Source organism: Prosopis cineraria, unplaced genomic scaffold, assembly GCF_029017545.1.
Source record: "Prosopis cineraria cultivar Desert tree isolate PC_DT_omini unplaced genomic scaffold, ASM2901754v1 PC12, whole genome shotgun sequence".
In the NCBI taxonomy this organism is placed as follows: domain Eukaryota; kingdom Viridiplantae; phylum Streptophyta; class Magnoliopsida; order Fabales; family Fabaceae; genus Prosopis; species Prosopis cineraria.
In genome coordinates, this window is record NW_026555343.1 from 10,428,218 (window position 1) to 10,448,528 (window position 20,311).

The 20,311-nt window shown below is 33.5% G+C and overlaps 1 long non-coding RNA gene across 1 annotated transcript; it reads left to right on the forward strand.

Annotated features, from left to right (window-relative positions):
- Window positions 1-14,411: 14,411 nt before the first annotated feature.
- LOC129289460 (uncharacterized) lies at window positions 14,412-15,468 on the forward strand. Its single transcript, XR_008588125.1, has 2 exons — window positions 14,412-14,989; window positions 15,148-15,468. It is a non-coding gene; the product is annotated as an uncharacterized LOC129289460 (long non-coding RNA).
- Window positions 15,469-20,311: the final 4,843 nt, after the last annotated feature.

Below are 20,311 nucleotides of genomic sequence, written 5' to 3' on the forward strand. Positions count from 1 at the left end.
GTATGGATTCTCCTTGGTGGACTAATAGGGTAAGTGGAGGATATGAGTATAATGCTCATATAAATTCTAGTTATGCCACTAATGCTTGTGAATCCCAATATGATTATACTTGTTGTAATTTTTATGGGGTTGATCACTATAATGAGCAATACTCCCATGTCTCACCTTTGAATTATGTGGAGGAAGATTACACTAGGGCCTAAACTAACTTTCATGATAATACTCTTGACCCTAGATGGAATCATGAACAAGCATTGTCTTGGGATTTTACTCATTCTCTTTCCTCATATGCATCACATCCTCATACATCACACAATACTCATGTTGATGAAAGCACCCACATTCATGAGGAGAAGTCAACAATAGATGATATGCTTCAACGTATCCTAGATAATCAAAATGAAATGAGAGCTTGGCAAGAAAAGAAAATTAATGAACGTGCATTGGCTCTTAAAAATTTGACACTCCAAGCTAGTAAAATGGCTTCTACCTTTGAGTCTTTAAATAAAAAAGGTGTTTTTAATGATATTTCAAATGATCCTTATATAAAAGATGAGGACTTAAGTGAACAAATGACTATAGGGTGTGTGAAAGAGTTTCTAATAGCTAGTGATGATTTTGAGTGTGATTTTAAGTTGGAAGCTAATAAGGAAAGGAACAAAAAGTGTTTGGTTGATGCTTCAATTGTGGAGCCTTATCCATTAGATTTTGAAGAAAAGAGAAAAGAGGAAATTCCAAGAGTTTACATACTTGATCCTCCTATAGAAGTTTTGACTCTTACTGATGAGAGTCAAGTAGATTTCATTGGGTATTCAAAATATTTAGGGGCCTTGAATGATATTTGTAAAAAAATTGCATTAGAGCCTATCAATAGTCTTCTTGAATCATGTACCTTGAAATCAAATTTGATTAAGGGAACATGTGTTGCTTGTTTTGATGAATGCCCATTCTTGTTGAAGCCTTGTCATATGAAGAGAAATGAGAACAAGGTAATCTTAGTCTTTGATACCTTTGATTAGGTATTTGTGAAGAAGAGTCAAGCTGTAGGACTATAAACCAAACGCTACTTGGGAGGCAACCCAAGCTTTAAACCTCATCTGTTGATTTTTCCTTTGTAATTTAGTTGTTTTGATGAAGTTATGTGTGATCTTGTATCTTTTATAGGTTAACATGGAGATATGAGGAAGTGTGAGCCTTTGGAGAAGCAAGAAATGTGGCAAAAGACTAAAAGATTTCAAGAGAAGGGAAAATTTTAGGGAAGTCAAGCTATTTAAGTTGTTTTTATGATCATGAACTTGTCTTGACAATTATTTTGAGCTTATTGAAGTGAATGGAAATTTTTATGGTTTGATTCCCATGAAAAATGGTTCTTTTGAGGGGTTGATTGCATTTTAATTGAAAAAAAATTGTTTTTGGTTGATGGGTGGTGGTTGGAGATTAATTTTGGAGTGAATTTGGTGATTGGAAGATGTTTTAAGGGGTAAACAAATCAAATTGTTGAAAATAGATTGCTGCAGAATTTTTGCTATCAAAAGTTCTGATAAGCGTCCAGAGAAGATTAAAGTCGCGACTTCGAATTTAAGCCTAATCTGAAAGTCATGACTTTGGAAAAAATTTCAAAAAAAGTTAAAAATTAAAAAAAAAGAGAAAGAATTTTTTCCTCTTGTTTTTTTTCTCTTGCCCAAACTTTACCCTCAATGAATGCTAACCTCACTCAATCACTTCAATATAAACCTTTTTCCCCTAAATCTTTCAAGTTCTTTCCCTTGTCACTATCCATAATTTTAGCCACCTGAGCTTTGTCCACTTTCGTTCTTCTTTAGCGTGAATCACATTTGTCATTCATCTTCCTCTCTACCTCAAAGTTCCCAAGAGATCACATAGATTAGCTTGTCTTAATTCTAGTTCTATAGTTGTTTTGTTACCTGTAGATATTGTTGAAATACTCTTTTGTTACAGGTTGTGCTTTTTTGTGTCTCTCATGCAACCTTTCTATTGTTGTTTGGTTGTATAGTTGCATGAGAAAGGGCCCTTACTTTCTTCTTTTGACAGTGAGGACACTGTTCAATTTAAGTTTGAGGGTGAGGGTATTATTTTGGTTGATTTGACATGAACTTCAATTTTAAAACTTAGCTATTTATTGTTCCTCTCTTTTAAAATTTGAGCTAGATTGAGAAATTATTTGTTGAACAGAATGCATGATCCAATGATAGAACGTTGCTTAAACTGTATGTTTTATAGGAAGTTGTGAGCAATATTTTAGCATGCTTGAATTGCAGGGTTAAGGGTTGCTTTCTAGTAATTTGTGAAATTTTCTTTTGCACTTTTGAATCAGACAATGATTTGAATGCCTCTATTAGGAAATTTTGTGGCAAGTTGATGTGCATTTTCTTTCTTAATTGAGAAACTCTAGAACCTATCTTGGAATCTCTTGAGGCATTTTAATCACTTCGCATGATATTAAAATATGATTTGGGCATTCTTTTAATTGCGTTTGAGCCTTTTAAGCCTACCTATTGCATCATTTCCACTTGAACCCCTTTTTGAGCCTAGAATTGGAAATCTTATGTATTTTCTTTTTGAAACCTACATTAGACCCTAGCCTTTACAACTTAAAAAACCATGAACTACCTTACTCTTGAGATAAGTGATAAAAAAATTGTGTGCTAGTAGGGAAGATTAGTTTAGTTATTCAAGGAGGTGTTGTTGTTGTAAATTTGGGTGTGAGGAATGGAAATGAAGTTTGGAATTCTACTAATTGTGCTCCTAAAAAAAGTATAAAAAAATAGAAATATACATGAAAAAAATTACAAAAAAAAAAGTTTCAATATCAATAAATTTGGAGTGCAAGGAATGGTATTTGAGATAAGTTTGGAGGAAAGTATTTGGCTAGTAAGGATGGAATGGTTGGCTTCTCATTGTCATTTATCTCAAGCTCTTTGAATTCCATTTATCCTTTCATTTCAATTAGCCCAAAATCTTCGGCCACGCTACAAGCTTACAAAGTCCCATTGATTTTGAATTATGTGAAGTGATCTTTTAGTGGAGAGAGAAGAAGAGTTTAGGCATATGAAGTCTTGATATTGAGCTTGTTTCATGTATATTGAGTTGTTACATTTTGACCTGATAGTTGCAGGAAAATCATTCTCTGGTCTCACACACACACATTTCTAAATTGTTGGAAAGCATGATCTTAATTTGTGAATCGAGCATTCCTTTATATTTCACTGCTATGCTCTTTGATATATATTTGGAGCAACTAGTGAGGATATTTTCATGCATTCTTAGTAGATGAATAATTAGTCAATCTAGTTATTTTATTACTTGTTTTACTCGAGGACGAGTAAAAATTTAAGTTTGGGGGTGTGTTAATATCTAGAAGTTCATGTTATTTCATCATATTTTCCTTAGATTCTAATCCATTTTGGTTCAATTGTATATGTTTTTATTGCCCAAATTAAGAAAATGTGTATTTTGTTGTCGGCTTGTGTTCTTGGCTTTAATTTGATATTTTTAGCCTAATTTCATGTTATTTTGATTGAAGTTTTGATTAGAAGCATTTCTGGAGCTTTGTGGATGTTTTTGGAAGGCTTTTGGATGAAGAAATCAAGAGCAAAATGAATGATTTTCGTTAGCTGTAAAAATAGTGTAAAACTGCCAAAGTCGTCCCAAAGTCGTGACTTTCGTTCGCGACCTTCACCGCTGTCAGAAAAATGCTGCATTTCATTTATCAGAAATTAGTTGGCTAGGATACATATAAGCTAAGAGCTCGACCTAAAACGCATTCTTCAGACTTTTTGACACTTTTGGAGCTTGGTTGTGCTAGGGTTTGGGCATTGGAAGAGTTGGGATCAAGAGATTGAAGCTTTGAAGACATTTGGAGCTTATTTTCTTTGGTTTTTCTATTCCTCTTCCCTTTTCTCTCTTGTAATCTGAAATGGGTCCACTTATTTTGTATATTTATAGCTTGTGGATGATTATGAGTAGCTAAACCCTTTGTTCTAGGATTATTTGGAACCCTTGTATGGATTAACACCATATTTCTCCTCTCTTTTTGTGATTAATGATATATATGTGTTTATTTTACTCTTTCCTTAATGCTTCTACTTGATTGGCCACCATTTAGATGTTGGGTTCACTTAATTGATGCTTGAGAGGGCTAGGTTGAGTGTAGAACTTAGGTAAAATTATGTAAGAACTTGATATTTACATGTTGAATGGATGGTTTTGCTAGTAAGATAGATATATACTTGCTAGCCTTGCATAGCCATATTAGGGTTGGTGTTTAAAATTGAGTTTTATTAATTGTAACAAGAAATTGGGCAATTAATTTAACTAAACACTTGTTCATGACTTGAGAGAGCTTGTCCAATTATTTTTAGAACCCTAAGTTAGCACTTATTTTCATTAAAAGCATTTATGAGAGGAGGTAATTTTGGTGTTATGAAATGCAAGAGGGACAATTAATCCTAGGTCTCAATTTGTGTTGGAAGTTTGTGAATCACTCACTTTCTTAATTTTCTCGTGCTAGTTTCATTTGCAAAACCATTTCACCTAACTTTGTGTAGCTCAACTTGATCAAATTTACTTAGTCTTTTGCTTGATCATTATTTTTGAACAAATCCTCGAGGAAACGATACTTTACTTTCATTATATTACTTGCTACGATCCGTACACTTATGGTAAGCAACAGTGTCTTTGATGATTAAGGAGGAACTCAAGGTGTCAAAGTCCAATGCTCAAATAATGAGCCTTATTCTGGTGCTTAAGGTAAACGATGAGTCTACCAATCTACCAAGAGTCATTTCGATACTGTCAGAATTTTCAGATGTAATATCTGATGAGATACCACCAGGGTTGTCTCCCATGTAAGACATACAGCATACTATTGACTTCATTCCAAGAGCAGTCATTCCTAACAAGCCTTCTTACAGGATAAGTCCTCAGAAACATGCCAAAGTCCAACGGCAAGTTAAAGAGTTATTGAAGAAAGGGTTGGTTCTACAAAGTGTTAGTCTTTGTGCTGTACCTATTCTTCTAGTAACTAAGAAGGATAGGAGTTACAGAATGTGTATTGACTATCAAGCTATTAACAAGATCACTATTAAGTATTGGTTTCCGATACCTCAACTCGATGATATGCTAAACCAATTGCGTGGTGCCACTACCTTCTCAAAAATTGACCTTTATAGTGGGTATCATCAAATTAGAATTTAGCCAGGAGATGAGTAGAAGATCGCTTTCAAGACCAAAGATGGCTTGTATGAGTGGAATGTGATACCTTTTGGGTTAACAAATGCCCCTAGCACATTTCTGCACTTAATGAATCAGGTATTAAGACCCTTCATTGGCAAATCTATTATTGTGTACTTTGACGATATTCTTATTTACAGCAAGTGTCAAGAAGAACATTTAGATCACTTGCGAAAAGTTTTGCAAGCCTTATGTGAACAGAAGCTTTATACAAATCTCAAGAAGTGTACCTTTCTCACCAGTGAAGTTGTGTTCTTGGGTTACATCATTACCATAGAGGGTGTTCGAGTTGATCCAAGCAAAGTTACAGCCATTATCAGATGGCCAATTCTAAAATCTATCTAGGAGGTTTGAGGCGTCCACGAATTAGCTTCTTTTTACAGGAGGTTCATTCGTAATTTTTGCTCTATTGCTGCACTACTTACAGGTTGCACCAAAGGAGGGAAATTTTAGTTAATAAAGCAAGCTTAGAAAGGCTTCGAGGAGCTTAAAAAGTTGACCGAAGCTCCGGTCCTAGTTCTTTCTAATTTTGACAAAGTGTTTGAAGTTAGCTGTGATACTTCTAACACCGACATTGGTGTTGTCTTAAGCTAGGAGGGCCATCCCATTGTCTTTTTCAGTGAGAAGCTCAACAATGCCAAGCTTAGGTATTCTACTTATGAAAAAGAATTTTATGCCATTGTTCGAGCTCTCCAACATTAGAGTCATTATCTCCTGAATAAAGAGTTCATACTCTTTTTTAATCATAAGGCTCTCAAGTATTTGAATTTTTGACAGAAGATGAGCCACATACATGCCCGTTGGAGTGAACTCTTATAGTAGTATCTATTCCTTATCAAACATAAGGTTGAAACTTTGAACTCCGTAGCTGATACTCTTAGCCATCGACATGTACTGCTTACAACATTGCAAACCAAAGTTGTTAGGTTTGACCTTATCAAAGAGTTGTATTAGGATGATCCTAATTTTTGAGGAGTGTAGGAAGCAACTGTAAATTAACCTTTCTACTAATTCTATAGACACAACGGGTTTCTATTTGAGGCAAAACCCTATGCATTCCACAAGGTTCCTTGAGAGAAACCATAATTTGGGAAGCATATGACGATGGATTAGTTGGACATTTCAAATAGGATAAAACAATTGACCTAGTAAAGGAAAACTTTTACTTGCCTTGACTTAAATGGGATGTCAACAGGAATATATAGAGATGCAGCATTTGCTACTTGGCCAAATCCAAGGGTCAAAATACTGGATTATACATGCCTTTGCCAATTCCAAAAGCATCTTGGGAAGATGTAAGCATAGATTTTGTTATGGGTTTACCACAAACTCAAAGGCAAAAAAATTCTGTCATGGTAGTTGTGGACCATTTCTCAAAAATGGCCCATTTTATTCCATGCTAGAAAACCAATGATACTGTTTAAGTAGCAGACTTGTACTTTAAGGAGATTGTGCATCTTCATGGTATTCCCAAGACTATCACTTCTGACCGTGATGTGAAGTTTCTCTATTACTTTTGGCGAACGCTATGGAAGAAGATGGGAACTAAGCTCTACTTTAGCAGTGCTAGTGTCCCCCAGATATATGGTCAAACTGAAGCTGTAAACAAGATTCTTGGTAATCTTTTTCGTAGTTTTGTGGGGAAGAATTTGAAATAGTGGGACCTCATCCTTGCTCAAGTTGAATGTGCCTACAATAACTTTATCAACCAAGCAACTAGAAAGTGTTTGTTTGAAGTTGTTTATGGCACTCGTTCTCTTAGTCTGCTAGACTTGACTCCTTCACTTGATAAGCAGTATTATAGTTCTGATGCTAACCAAAGGATTAAGGAAATCAAGAAGTTGCATGAACAAGTTCGTTCATGAATACAGAAGCAGAACTTGAGATACAAGACTCAACATGACAAGTATTGGAAGTATCAAACTTTTAACATAGGCGATTTGGTTTGGATACATTTTCGAAAGGAATGATTTCCTAAATAACCAAATGCCAAGCTTTCCCCGAGAGCTGATGGTCCATTCAACATAGTGTATAAGATTAACAACAATGCTTACAAGATGAAATTACCTAGTGCTTATGGTATATCTGCCACCTTCAATGTTGCTGATCTGTCTCCTTACATTGATAAAGATGATGAATTTGACTTGAGGGTGAGTTTTGTCTAACCCAAGGAGGATAAAACAGAGAAATAAAAGCAGAAACGAAAGTCACATAATGGAGTACAATAAACTCTTTATTGTAACCTCCATAACCTTCCCTTAATTCTTGTAACCTCCCTTTTACTTTGTTTGCTTTAGTTTTAGGATTCTAGTACTATAAATAGGACCTTTATTGCCTGTGTAAAGCATCCTAGATTAAAAAGAAAAAACACAAGAGTTTTCTTTCTTTTGGTTTTGTGCCATAATGGCTAATGAAAATCGTGTTTAATATATTTACACTTGGATATTAGGTGTCAAATAAGCTAAATTAGTATTTTCTATTTTTTTTAATAACCATTCTCATAAAAAACATATTGGAATAAGTTTTAACATTATAATATATTACAATATTATAGCACAAAAAGTCATCAACGTTTCCTCCCCTTCTGGAACTTGTTGCCAATGCTTTTTGACGTACGCAGTCTCCTTAAGAAAGAAAAGCTTTTTCTCACAATCTTCCTTGGGAAAATGACAGAATGGATCATGTAAGATTGACAGTTAATCTAGAGATCATGTTCCTTAATTATAATTTAAAAAAAGTTTTCCAGTGCCAAAAATATTCTACTTAGAGACTTGCCAGTGGACCACTAGAAAACCTATGGATAGAAACATTTTTTCTAGCAAATTCGCTGTTGTGTAATTTGTTCATGACTGCTGAAAATGCCTAATATGGATGTGAAATTCATTATTGTTATGTTTGGATGCAAGTACATTTGAATTTAGATTAGAATTTGAGTCAAATTCATTATTTTGATCAATGGGAATTTATGGATTTAGATTTGATCCAAATCTAAATTCATAATTAAATATAATACCTTTATAATTTTAAATCCCTTCTATATGATAAGAATTTCAAATTTTAATTTATTTTCAATCACCCTCCTCCACTACCCCATGTTGGTCTGCTATTGCTATTGCCTATGACTGAACTACTGCCATTGACTGGGATTGGACTATCGTTACCTAACATGACCAAACCTCTACCAATGGCGACTAAGACCCATCTAGTTTGTCATCAAGGACCATACCCTCGACATCGACTAGGACTAGACTACCAACTTCAGTCAGGACACGATCACCAATGTCTATTAGGACTAGACATTTGGCACCAACCTGTCTCGATAAGTGGTGGAGTATAATTGTTAAACTGACAAGAACTGGACCGCCGACGTTATTCGAGTTGTCTTTAAATTCAAACATAGAATTTGAGATTTGGAATTTTACTTAAGATTTAAACAAATGATTTTAACTTCAACATCACATCTGACCAGAGAAATAGGCTCATCAACAGACTTACCAATAGTAGCTAGACACACACCATCATTCCATCAGACTGAGACTTACCATCAAAGGCTCCCTCCATAATAATTCTTAACAACCTCCATACCCGATCGTGTTGCGTTATCAGCATTAATAGTCCTCGCATCAGTAGCTTGAATACTGAGATCAGTACATCTTTGCTCATTCTCACTAACTTCCACTGTCTCAACCACCTTCATGAGGTCCAAAAATCACCAAATTCAACTTGGATCCCAGTCTCCCCTACTTCAGCTCGTTCAACATCCTCGCAATTCCTGGCGGCACCTATCGAAGATCTTCATTTGCAGTGCTGTAATCGAGATGCCAACGCTCATCAACTGGAAATCAGATCTCGCTAGCGATCCAACAATTTTCCCAATTGACGTCCCCTCTTTAAGATCGCACTCATACAAATCCTAAACGCCAATTGGCACACAAACGGCACCCAACCAAAACAAACACTCCCTCACACTCGGCATTCACCAAGAAAAGGATGCCGTTGACGGCATTGTTAAGATGAGAGAAGGGCGAACCCGAGTGATGTCTGTGAATTTTGTCCAAGTCTAAAAGAGGTTAATTTCCAAGTGATGTACGTCAAAACTTTTTAATATTGGAGTTATGGAAATTTCATATCTATATTAACCATTTTCATTAGTCATTTTTTCAATTATCAACTATCTAACCCAAGTCTGAAATAAGTCAAATTTCAAGTAAGGTTTTATCCTTTTAGTATTAAAGTTAAAAGAAATGGAATTAACAGGGGTTGGGTCTAGTAAAGCCTCATAATGTGGTGAATTAATGTTTCAATCATAACTGAAAGAGGTGCCCACATTTAGATATTGCCTCAAACAGAATTGCTTTGAATAAGAAAAAACATGAGTAATTAAAAAAAGTTATAGAAAGGGAAAATCACTTCAAGGTCTCTCGTAGGGATTCTAATTACCAAGAGGTACTAAAACCCATTCTAATTACCCCTTTTTTTTATTTTTTTTAAAGCCTTCATCTGACCAGTCCCCATCACCGGTGGGACAGCTACCAGAGCGCTTGCCGAAGCTCCGATGACTGGTAATAAAATTCTTTTTGGAACGGTGGTCTTGGGGGAATTAGAATCCAAGTCTACGTTGTTCCCAAAATGTACGTGCACCACTATAAAGACAAGGTTAGTGAAATAAAATTTAGTAGTCAATGATGTATAAAACAGTGGTTATTCATGCTGAGTGACTTGTTAATGAAAAATATATACATTCAGTTGTTATTGATGTATAAGCTACTTGTTAGTCACATTGGATGACTTGTTAATGAAAAATATACACATTTAGTTGTAACTATCTTTAATGTATAAGGTACTTATTATTTAAGTTAGATGACTTGTCACAGAAAAATAAATAAATTTTTGTAAAATATTTTATTAATAATAAAATTAATTTTTTATTAAAAACAAAGAAAGAAAAAGAAGTGAATCTTCTTTTCTAATTTTCCGTCGTGCAAACAAACGACGGATCATATCATCTATGTTCGGCGGATAAGATCACCTGTTTCATTTGGTCTTACGTGGCACACTGAATCATCAACTTAGGTAGCGACTAAAATCACAATTCACAAAGTGGAAGAAAGCATGTGATGCTTACCCTTTAAAAAAAGAAAGCATTAAGTTGGAATCGGGTCCGAAGGCTTTCCTTTTAAGGAAAAAATTGACTTAGATGAATACACTTTTTGATAAAATTAGTAGGACTGAGTCATTTTTACATAGTTAAAAGCATTAGTCATATTTAATTTTTAATTTACATCTGAATAGAATGCTGACGTATATATGTGAGACGTCAGCTGTTTTTGTTAATAGAATATTCCTTTTTAATCCATGTGCTGCCAGGTACTTTACAAAAATAAAAAGTTGTCCCAGTTAAAATGTCTTGCGTAAATATGAAACAATGTTTTATTTTTACCTTTACAGAAATTTTGATTTTTTATGCATAGATTATAAATAATGTGACTTAGATTCCACGGAAGTGTGTATTTGGATTAGTGTTTGAAAAGTTAAAGATTCCACAACTAATGCTTGCAAACTGAATTTCGGGTAACTCACAGCTGTAATGTAATTTAACAGATGGAAAGTGTTTAGATTATAGAAATAAAAATATTTTAAATGTATTATAAGTGAAAAGGACATAAGTTTTATTACACACGCACAAAAATATATAATTTGATCTCTTTTTAAAAAATAAAATTATTAAAATTAAAATTAAAAGAATAAAAAATAATCAAAAAGTTATTAAAAATAATTATTTGTAATCGCTGAAAAAGACATAAGATTTATGTATTGCAAATAACATATATAATTAGATCTATTTAATACACGTATTAAATATACTAATTTTTATGAGAAAAAACAACAAGAAGCAGCTTTATTTTGTTAGGTTAAGTTGACTATATGAAATGCATGATATCATTATACTCTATTAAAAATGTCTTCAAGAGAATTACTCTAAATTATATTAAAGTTGACAATGCTCGAATATCTAACCAATTCAAATATTCATATATATATATATATATATGTATATAACCAATTATTGGATATATTATATTGTTGACCAAAATGCTGTGTTTGACAATTTTGATGAGTGTTGTCTTTAGTTTTCTTCTGCCCCTCTTCACTTCACTGAACTCAAGACTATATGTACAATCTACCCTCCTCATTGGCAATCGTACCATCATTTTGTTTAATTGCTCTCCCAAATATCCAAATTTTGTCACTTGTGGGATGATTTGACATCTCAATTTAACCTCCAAATTTCTACGAACTTGCCTTTTATCAAATTTGCAATGCATATATTCTATCTTTCTATTACTCAGGCAAAAACCATTCAATTCCAAGATCTTTCTCCATAACTCAAGTGTAGTTAATTTCTTCTCTTGACTTCATAATAAAAATTATATTATTAGCAAAAAAAATATGCATTTGAGAATTTTCTCTTATATATGCTTAGTTAAAACATCTAAAACCATGTCAAATAGCATGGACAGGGTGCTTAATGCACCATCATTTTAGCCTGTGTTCAATCACTCTATCTCACAATTTCATTGGCTCATAGATTTAATCCATATGTAGTTTTCCAATTCTCAATACCATGAGGTGCATAGGATCATGGAAACATAATGGACAAAGAAAGGAAAAATAAAAGAGAAAAAGCATGGCTGCTCTTTACAACCCATAATTGCTTCGAAGGTTAACACCGTAAGAGTAGAAATGGTAAAGTTAACGAATCTAGTGGGAGTTTCATTGTTTGAAGAGAAGACCAGGTCTGTAATGACCGGAATTTTGAGTAAAAATAAAATTTATAATAAAATGTTTTAAGAATTTATTATTATTATTATTTACTAGTATTATTATTACTATTATTATTATAAAATGGATTTAATCAAAGTTATTAGTGGCACAATGGTAACCTTGCTTGCTGAGCACTCTCAAGTTTTGGTGTTTGAATTTTATTGAGCAAAAATTTGATTTTATTTTATTTTAAATTATAAAAAAATTTTGTGTCCTTTTGTTCTAATTTTCCTTGTGTCCTTTCTTGTAATTTTTTCAATTTGTCATTAGGATCATATTTTTTCCCTTTTCCTTTTTCTTTGGAACACCATAAGTAGAGAGAGAGAGAGAGCCAGGGTTTGATTTTTTCCTTCCCTTTCTCTTCTCCATCGAGCTGCTTCTCTGATCCTTGCCATCAATTGTTTCTTCCTTGCCATCAGCCGTGTCTCCTCACCGTCGTTTCAACCTCTAGGAATGCTATAGCCACTGGATTCTTCTCCCTTGTCTTCATTCTTTGCTCTGCGTCAACAATGGTCTGTGTGTCTGTGCCATTTAGCTAGCTGGGTGTTTGTAGAAAATGCTAGCCTCATACACACATGGAACGGAAGGATGGTAATTCATGAACATTGTACTCACACTTGTTTTCGTAGGTCTTGTGCCTACGCTTGTTCCATAGCTTCTAATTGCACTTGATCATTTCATGGCTTTAAGCCGTGCTTGGTTACTTACTTTCATCAACTGTGTGTCTACTCTTGTTAGTTATTTAACCTCATAGATTTTGTGTCCATATTTGTTAATCATTCTGATAAAGTCCACTGAAATGTAAATTTTTAGAAGCCTATTGTTTCTAATTTCTTTCTCTATTAAATAAATTGGTATTTGATGGTATATGATTTTTTTAGCTTAAATCGAATATGTATCTATTTGGTTTACATATTTATAAGACTATTCACATTGCACAACATGTTATCATTATAATAATGGTTATTATTGTGAAAATCATAATTGTTTTATAAATATTTCCTCTCTTTACTGAAATTTAAATGGAGATGTTATTCATTGAAAATTTATTTTTGGTGTCAGATTCATTAGTCGACGGTGAACCTCCTCCTGACCTTTGAAGGAAGTATAATTGTGCTAAGAGGAAATTTGTTTGAAATTCTCTCCTTTCTGTTGTAATTATAAAAAAAATTGTATTTTATCTTCAAAAACTACGGTTATGTACTCCACGTATGCTATAGTTAGAGTCTTTAAATTTGGTTATATTCTTTGTTTGCTGGCTAGAAGAAGTTGGGCTCCTAATTATTATCTTATTTTGCTTAAATATTGTGTTATAGAATTTTTGGAAAGCCCTACTTATGGGGGAGACTATCAAAATTTTTATAAAAATAGTGAAGCTTGTGTTAATATAAAAACTATTAAGGATGTTATAATTTCAGTGTAAATATAATTACATTTTTAAAATAGAAACTTTTTTGATTTAAGGCTTAAGAGATATGTAATATGGTTCATACCCCATACCAATCATTCTCTATTTTCAGGGTGTGACAAGATCTATTCCTTTTCAAGCTACTTCAAGTTAAATTTTGACACAAAGAAGGATAGTTAGGATTGTATATGATTAATGACAAAAGCAAATTAATAAAATTCGTTGAGGAAACTCCTCATAGCTGTAGGAAGAACAAAAGGTAATTAAGACTATTTATAACATCATATTGGAGAGGCTGCATAGTTTCTATACGAGTCTCAGCTCTCAACAATGAATAGGGTTCATGCACTTCATATAATAACATATCTGCGAAACCAAATTTTACAATCTAAAAATGGGAGATATGGTGAAAATGGGATCATCAGAGGGCTACTTGCATGAGTACTTTGACTCGTTGACTAGTAAATCAAAGTTTTTTTTTAAAATAAACTTTTCCATATAATTATATAGTCCTAAAATTCTGTGGATACTCCTACTTTCTATCATCAGAACGAGTTAAAAAAAAGTACATCCCAAAAAACTAGCATATTAAATGAAAGAGTTCTTTACATTTATAAACTTTACTTCACTTATGAGACTCCTCTATATGTAGATTTATGACAATACTATACCGTTTTAGAGCCAATGTCCCTGGCTGCTTTACTCTACAATACTTCACTCAACCTCTTACAAATCAAGGGTAGCCCTCTTCTTGACACCAAAATACCAATGTCATATGAACACAAGTCTAGAAGGAGAATCCTTCCCAAAAGAAGAGCGTAACTTCGATGTGGAACTCATCAATAATAATGGTCCGTTCTTTTTTTGGGTCGAAAATGGTCCATTCAATAGTGAATAATTTAATGGAATTGAATTCTTCCTTTGCAAAAGTTTTCCACATGAATTTATGCTATTTCTTCAAATGGATGTGTTCGAATATATTCATCAGTATATATTAGTGATCAAATTGTTTCTATGATCCAATATACCTCTCAAGTATGTCCCGTTTTTCAAAGGGTTCCTCATGGAGCGGTGCCTCATCGCGCCGTTGTATGGTTGCAGACCCTACGATTAAGGCCAAGCTCTGCTCATGGTCGAGTGAAGAATTTCATGATGAGTATGCCCTCATTTACACTTCTCGTTCCAACCCATCACGCACTTGCATTTCTTACTATAGAGTGAATTGCGATGAGGTGCTTTTTACACTCCATGATTGCTTGTGTGAAGGAAATACCGTGAGAATAGACATGGAGATCGTGGGTCAACGATACAGTGGCCCTTTTTAGACTCGCCATGCTTCCTTTGATAGACCTTGGGGAAAATTTATAGAAAGAATAACTGAACCAGGACTGCGCCGACGATGGAGGTATCAAGATAAGTTTGGAGATAGAGAAGGATTTTTGCAGTATAATAAATTCACAGAAGATGAACTTCAGATTCAATTCTGCACAGGGCTTGATGAAGGTCCAGGTCTTGTTTATTTTATTCAAATACTATGTATACCTTCGAAAGGATTTGTGGTGGATCTTTCCGGTCCCCATTGTGAAGAAGATGAACGACCAATTGGTTTGTGTTCAGTTGAATATGCATCAGGAATTCATCCATCTGATATCTTGAAACAGGCAATGTTAGATGTCAAGAGAAAAATCCGAAGAGAAGAGGCTTGGCACAGGCAAGAAGAGTCTGTCCCCAACACTGAACGCTATTTGGAATTCAGGGAGCACTCTAGGTAGCCTCAATAACTCTACGTTGGCAGACTGTCAGATTAAGGTTAAGAGTAAAATCAAATATGTTGTAAACTGAAATGTTTAGTCTATGTGAAGAAGACAAGGAGATCAGATTATCTTATAGAACAATCCGAATGGATGTTTCTGTCTGTGTATGTATACATATGATTATCAATATATCAATGTATGCAATAAAATTTAGTGCATATTATACCATTCACTTGCCTTAAATAGTGCTATATTACCTTTTTTGATTGCATCCATTGCACGGAAAAGCCTATCTAGTTCATCTCCATTTATGGGCTTTTTATAGTCAAAATAAACAAGAAAGCAATAATAAAACATACTCTCTTTAGCCCAATTATAAGATACTTTTGAGAGAGATTCAACATTTCAAAATATAAAGTATTTTAAGATATCAAAGTTTTATCAAATAGGCTTATTTTAAGGTTATCCTTTCTCTATCTAATTTTAATTTGGTCTCTCTCTATTTTCAATATATTAATGATGAGTATTTTTTAAAATTTATAATTTTTTGAAGAAAATAAAGTTGTTAAATATAGTTAATAAAATTTTTTGGTATCTAAAATTTTATTCAAAAAAATCTTATAATTTGGAACGGAAAGAATGTTATATTACTCTCCATGGTACTAAAAGTAGGAGTAGTTGATGAGTTGGTTTTGATACTAAATGTAAGACTTTAATCTCCTTTTGTCTTTCACATTTATCATTTACTTAATTTTTTTTTAGCAAAGGTCACATTTATTATTTTAAGGAGAGGGTTAGTTTTCAATGTAAATAATTGATGTTAGTTGGCAACTCAAATTGAGGCGTATGTTCCGAGAAGGAAATAGGAGTGCTGACTGGCTAGCAAAATGCAGTGCCAAGCAGTCAAATATGTGTACTGATTGAAGATCCTCCTGCTGGGCTTTTTCAATGGATCCATCGCGATGTATCAGGGCTGAATTACCTGCGCTCAATTTCTAGTTGAATAAGATAGTTTTGGGGTTTGCCCTGTTTTTTATAAACAAAATAAAAAATAAAAAGAAGAGCATTTTTGGATAAGCCACACAGTTTTTTTTTAGAAATAATTATCTTAACTAATTTTCTTAATATATGAATTAATTATCTAATACTTACATTTGGAATCATAGGGAATGGCACCAAACATGCATGTTTGTATGCTCTGCATGCAACTGAATGACAAATACATGTTTTATGAAAATTTAATTTATTTTGATTATCCACTACCCAATTAAAATCGGTGACAAAAGCATATATGAAGAATGGTTTGATCAAAACAAGAACAACTTTATCATTTGGTGGGGGTAAAAAATTTAGACGTGCATAGGATCAAGTGTGTGATAGCAAGTTCTTTAACTAACATAAAATAATTGCAGAGGTATTTATAAAAAGTACTCCTTCCATCCCTAATCAAATATTCTCACAGAACTACCGCTTAGTTCCTTGCTTTTCGAGAGATACAATTAACAGCAGAGGGCAGAGTGAAGGCAACGTAGCTGATGCTTTAGAGTCCATCATTTAACATGCTTTGCGATATCCTCTAAACCATTTGTAAGCCACTATGAAGCTCAGAACTTGTAGAATCATATTGCACAAACAATCCTATCTGATCCAGCAATGTAATAACCTTGATAAGTAAAAAAATAATAATAATAAATAATATATATATATATATATATAGATATACACACACACACAAGTCTATTTTTATTAACGTTTGGAACAACTAAGACAAGAGGCAGTGTGGCATGGTGGGAGTCGTACAAATAATTCAAGTTCAAACATCAGATGCTAAGCCCGAATCGGGCTAAATCCAAGAGGAGTTTCATTTTGCCTTTTTCCTTTATGAAATTACCAAATTGCCCCTGCTTCAACTCTGAAATTTGTCTTCCTCTTCTCCATCGAATTTTCCAAACCACACCCCCCCGGGGGGGAAACTCCAGTTTTTTTGCCATTTCTTCATCCTCACATTTCGCTTCGCCTCTTCTCTCTAGTTTCCAGTGGTCGTCGGTGAAAATGGAGGATTGACGTTGCTGTGCAAGGCTCAAGTTCTTCGTCGTGCTCTTCTGTCTCTGGTTGTCTTCTCCGCTACTGTTATGTTCTTGCTATTCACGTGCGCGTAGCTGGTGTGCTTGAGAATCAGGTCGCCGGAGCTAGTAGGGTCATTCGCGATCTCTTTTCTGCTTGGTTTGGTGCTGTGATTTTCGTTTTCTTCCTTTCGTGTGCACCCTGTCAGATTCGTCCCCTGTGCTGTTCGTGATCTTTTCCTTCTTTCTTCTATTGTTGCTTTGGTTTGAGTTGCGTCTAGTCTCCTTCTCCTTAATGCCGTTTCGGTTCAGAGATGAGATGCAATGACCCCAGTTTTACAAAACAAAAAAAAAATTAAATAAATAATTTTTTTTCAATTAATATTTTATTAACATTAATTTTATAATAAGTGGAGGGTAGTAGTTTAATGAACTTTATGTTAATAAATTCTTAAAATCTAGAGTTTAAATTTTATTAAATAAATATTTAATTTTATTTTATTTTAAATTATAAGAAAAATTTAGGAAAAATTCTGTACCCTATCTTACAATTTTTTTATGTCTTTTCTTATAATTTTTTTGTGCTCTTTTTTATAATTTTTTCAATTATCTTTTGAATCAGATTTTTATTCTTCTCTGCGATTCGAACTTCGGAACAGAGCATCCCATTTTCTATTTTTTTTTTCCTTCTCTCCCTCCACCGCCATTTGGTCTTCACTGCCGATCCATTCTTCTGGTACCGTTGCTATTGTGTTGATTTTCAGAAAATTGAGGTGGTGTTTTGTTTACGTTGGGTATTACTTTATGTGTGTGTTTGGATAGCCCCAAAATTAGATTTTTCCAGTAAATTAGCCAAACGGTCAGAAAACGATAAAAATCAATTCTGAGCTCATGCGCACGCTTTACCGTAAGCTATTTCAATCAGAGTTTTGATAAAAGTATGTCAAAAAAGTTGGGGAAAATTACAAAGACAAGTCTAAAAAAATTAAAAAAAAACAACATAATTTAATAAAAATAAAATTAAACTCTCTTCTTTTTTCTTTTTTTCTTTAATAAAATTTAAACTTTGTATATTTAAAAAATTAATATTTAATATTTAAAAATTAAATTATATAGAAATTTATGTAGTTAAAAATTAATTTTGATTAGATTATCCAAATATCTTTAATTCTATTAAAATTAATTTTTAAAAAATAGTATTCAAACAAATTACGTTATAACATAATCAATTATGATTAAAATCTATCACTTAATCAATTATTTTTATAATCTATTATATCCAACTGAAATCCAAACGAGCCCTATATTGTTGTTGAACTGAATCTTGATTATAGAATTTTATATTTTAAACATTTGAAGGTTGGTTGATGACTGAGTTAATAATCGATGCTCTTGAGGTGTTTGTGAAAATGTTCAAGAGAAAAATTTAGTAAATAAATGCTGTTAAGTTTTCATGTTTATCTTAGAAGAATATGTGTGTAATAACTTAGAAAAAAAATTATTTAATTTAAAACTGATGGATTAGAGGTAAGTATTTTTTTTATTTAAATTTAAGGTTCCAATTTCGAATCAGTGAGAGTGGGGTTATTTTTTTATTTTTAATTATTATAAAATTATTAAAAGGTCCCTGGCACCATTAGATTTAGGAGTGTTTAAAACTGTTTTTATTTTATTTTTTGAAAACCAGTACTTTGTAAAATATGTTTTGATAACAAAAAATAAAAAAATAAAAATAAGTATTTTTCGTTTTCTCTTATTTTTTAAAATAATAATCACACGATATATAAAAATTTTTTTTTTCAGAATAATATTTTATTTTTTTATTTTTTAAAATACTTTTTAAAAACACATTATTAAATAAATTTTTTTATTCTCTTATTTTAAAAAATAAAAAACTGTCAGTTAAAACAGGTTTTCAAACTGGCCATTGATCACTCCTCCCTAGTCCAATCTCGCGTTTTACACCAAAGGAAAGAGAGAGAGAGAAAAATCCAGAAACCACCGCCTCTGTTCTTCTTTGATTTCAGCGTGTCAACAGCGTCCTTCGTCCTTTGATCGCCTCCTTCGTTCCAGATAGCCGTTGGCGAGGTTGTTCAGTTCGTCGGGAGTTTGCTGCCGCAAGGAAGTCATTGAAAGTCAGTCTACTCACTCCTTGTTTAGGCTTCATTATCAATCCCTTCTCCCTCTGCATTTTCGAATTCTCCAGAGCTTACGAGATAGTTTCCCTCTTCCTCCATCCCCTTTATCTTCGGCCATCAAGAATGCACCTGAATCTTCCTTCTCCTTCTTCTGGTTGTGCGCTGCCATTGGGGTGCTGTTGTGAGTTTCCTTCTCCATCTTCCTTGTTTCCGTCTTCCCTTCTTTGCACGCATCACTCATCGTTTATCTCCCTCTTCCTCCTTCTTCATGCAGCCAGCATTCTCTTCATCTTCGTCCGTGCTGCAGTGTGGGTGATTCAAGATCTTCTTCCCTCTTCAGTGCCATCAACTTTGTCTTCCTTTACTGTTGCATAGCTGGAAATTTTTCCCCTGTTCTGCCATGAATGTACTTGGGTTAAGGAGCTTCAACTTCTCTTCATTTCCTTACTACGTTGATGGTGAGTCAAGATGCATATCTCTTCTCCTATTTTGTGCGTGTATTTTTGTGATTTAACTGAACGTGGGTTTTTTATTTTTCCTCCTTAAATTGCAACTGTTATACATGCGTGTTAAAAGGGAGTAAATGAGGATAATCAAATCAAAGTTTCAGTTTAAGAACATGATTTTTGGTAGATACGTTTGCTCATGCTAGTTACCGGAAGAGAGGAGGAATTAAGTTTGATTTTTCATTATAGTCCACTTGATTTTCTGTTGAGGAATTGGAATTGGATATGCTGATTGAGTTGAATATCAATATTGTAATATGTGGGAGATGGGGTTGAAGGGGAAGAGGCTTCATATTAATTTGAGAATTGATGCTTTAGTCTGAGAATTGATGCACGATATGTGTTTGATAAAACATCTCTTAGG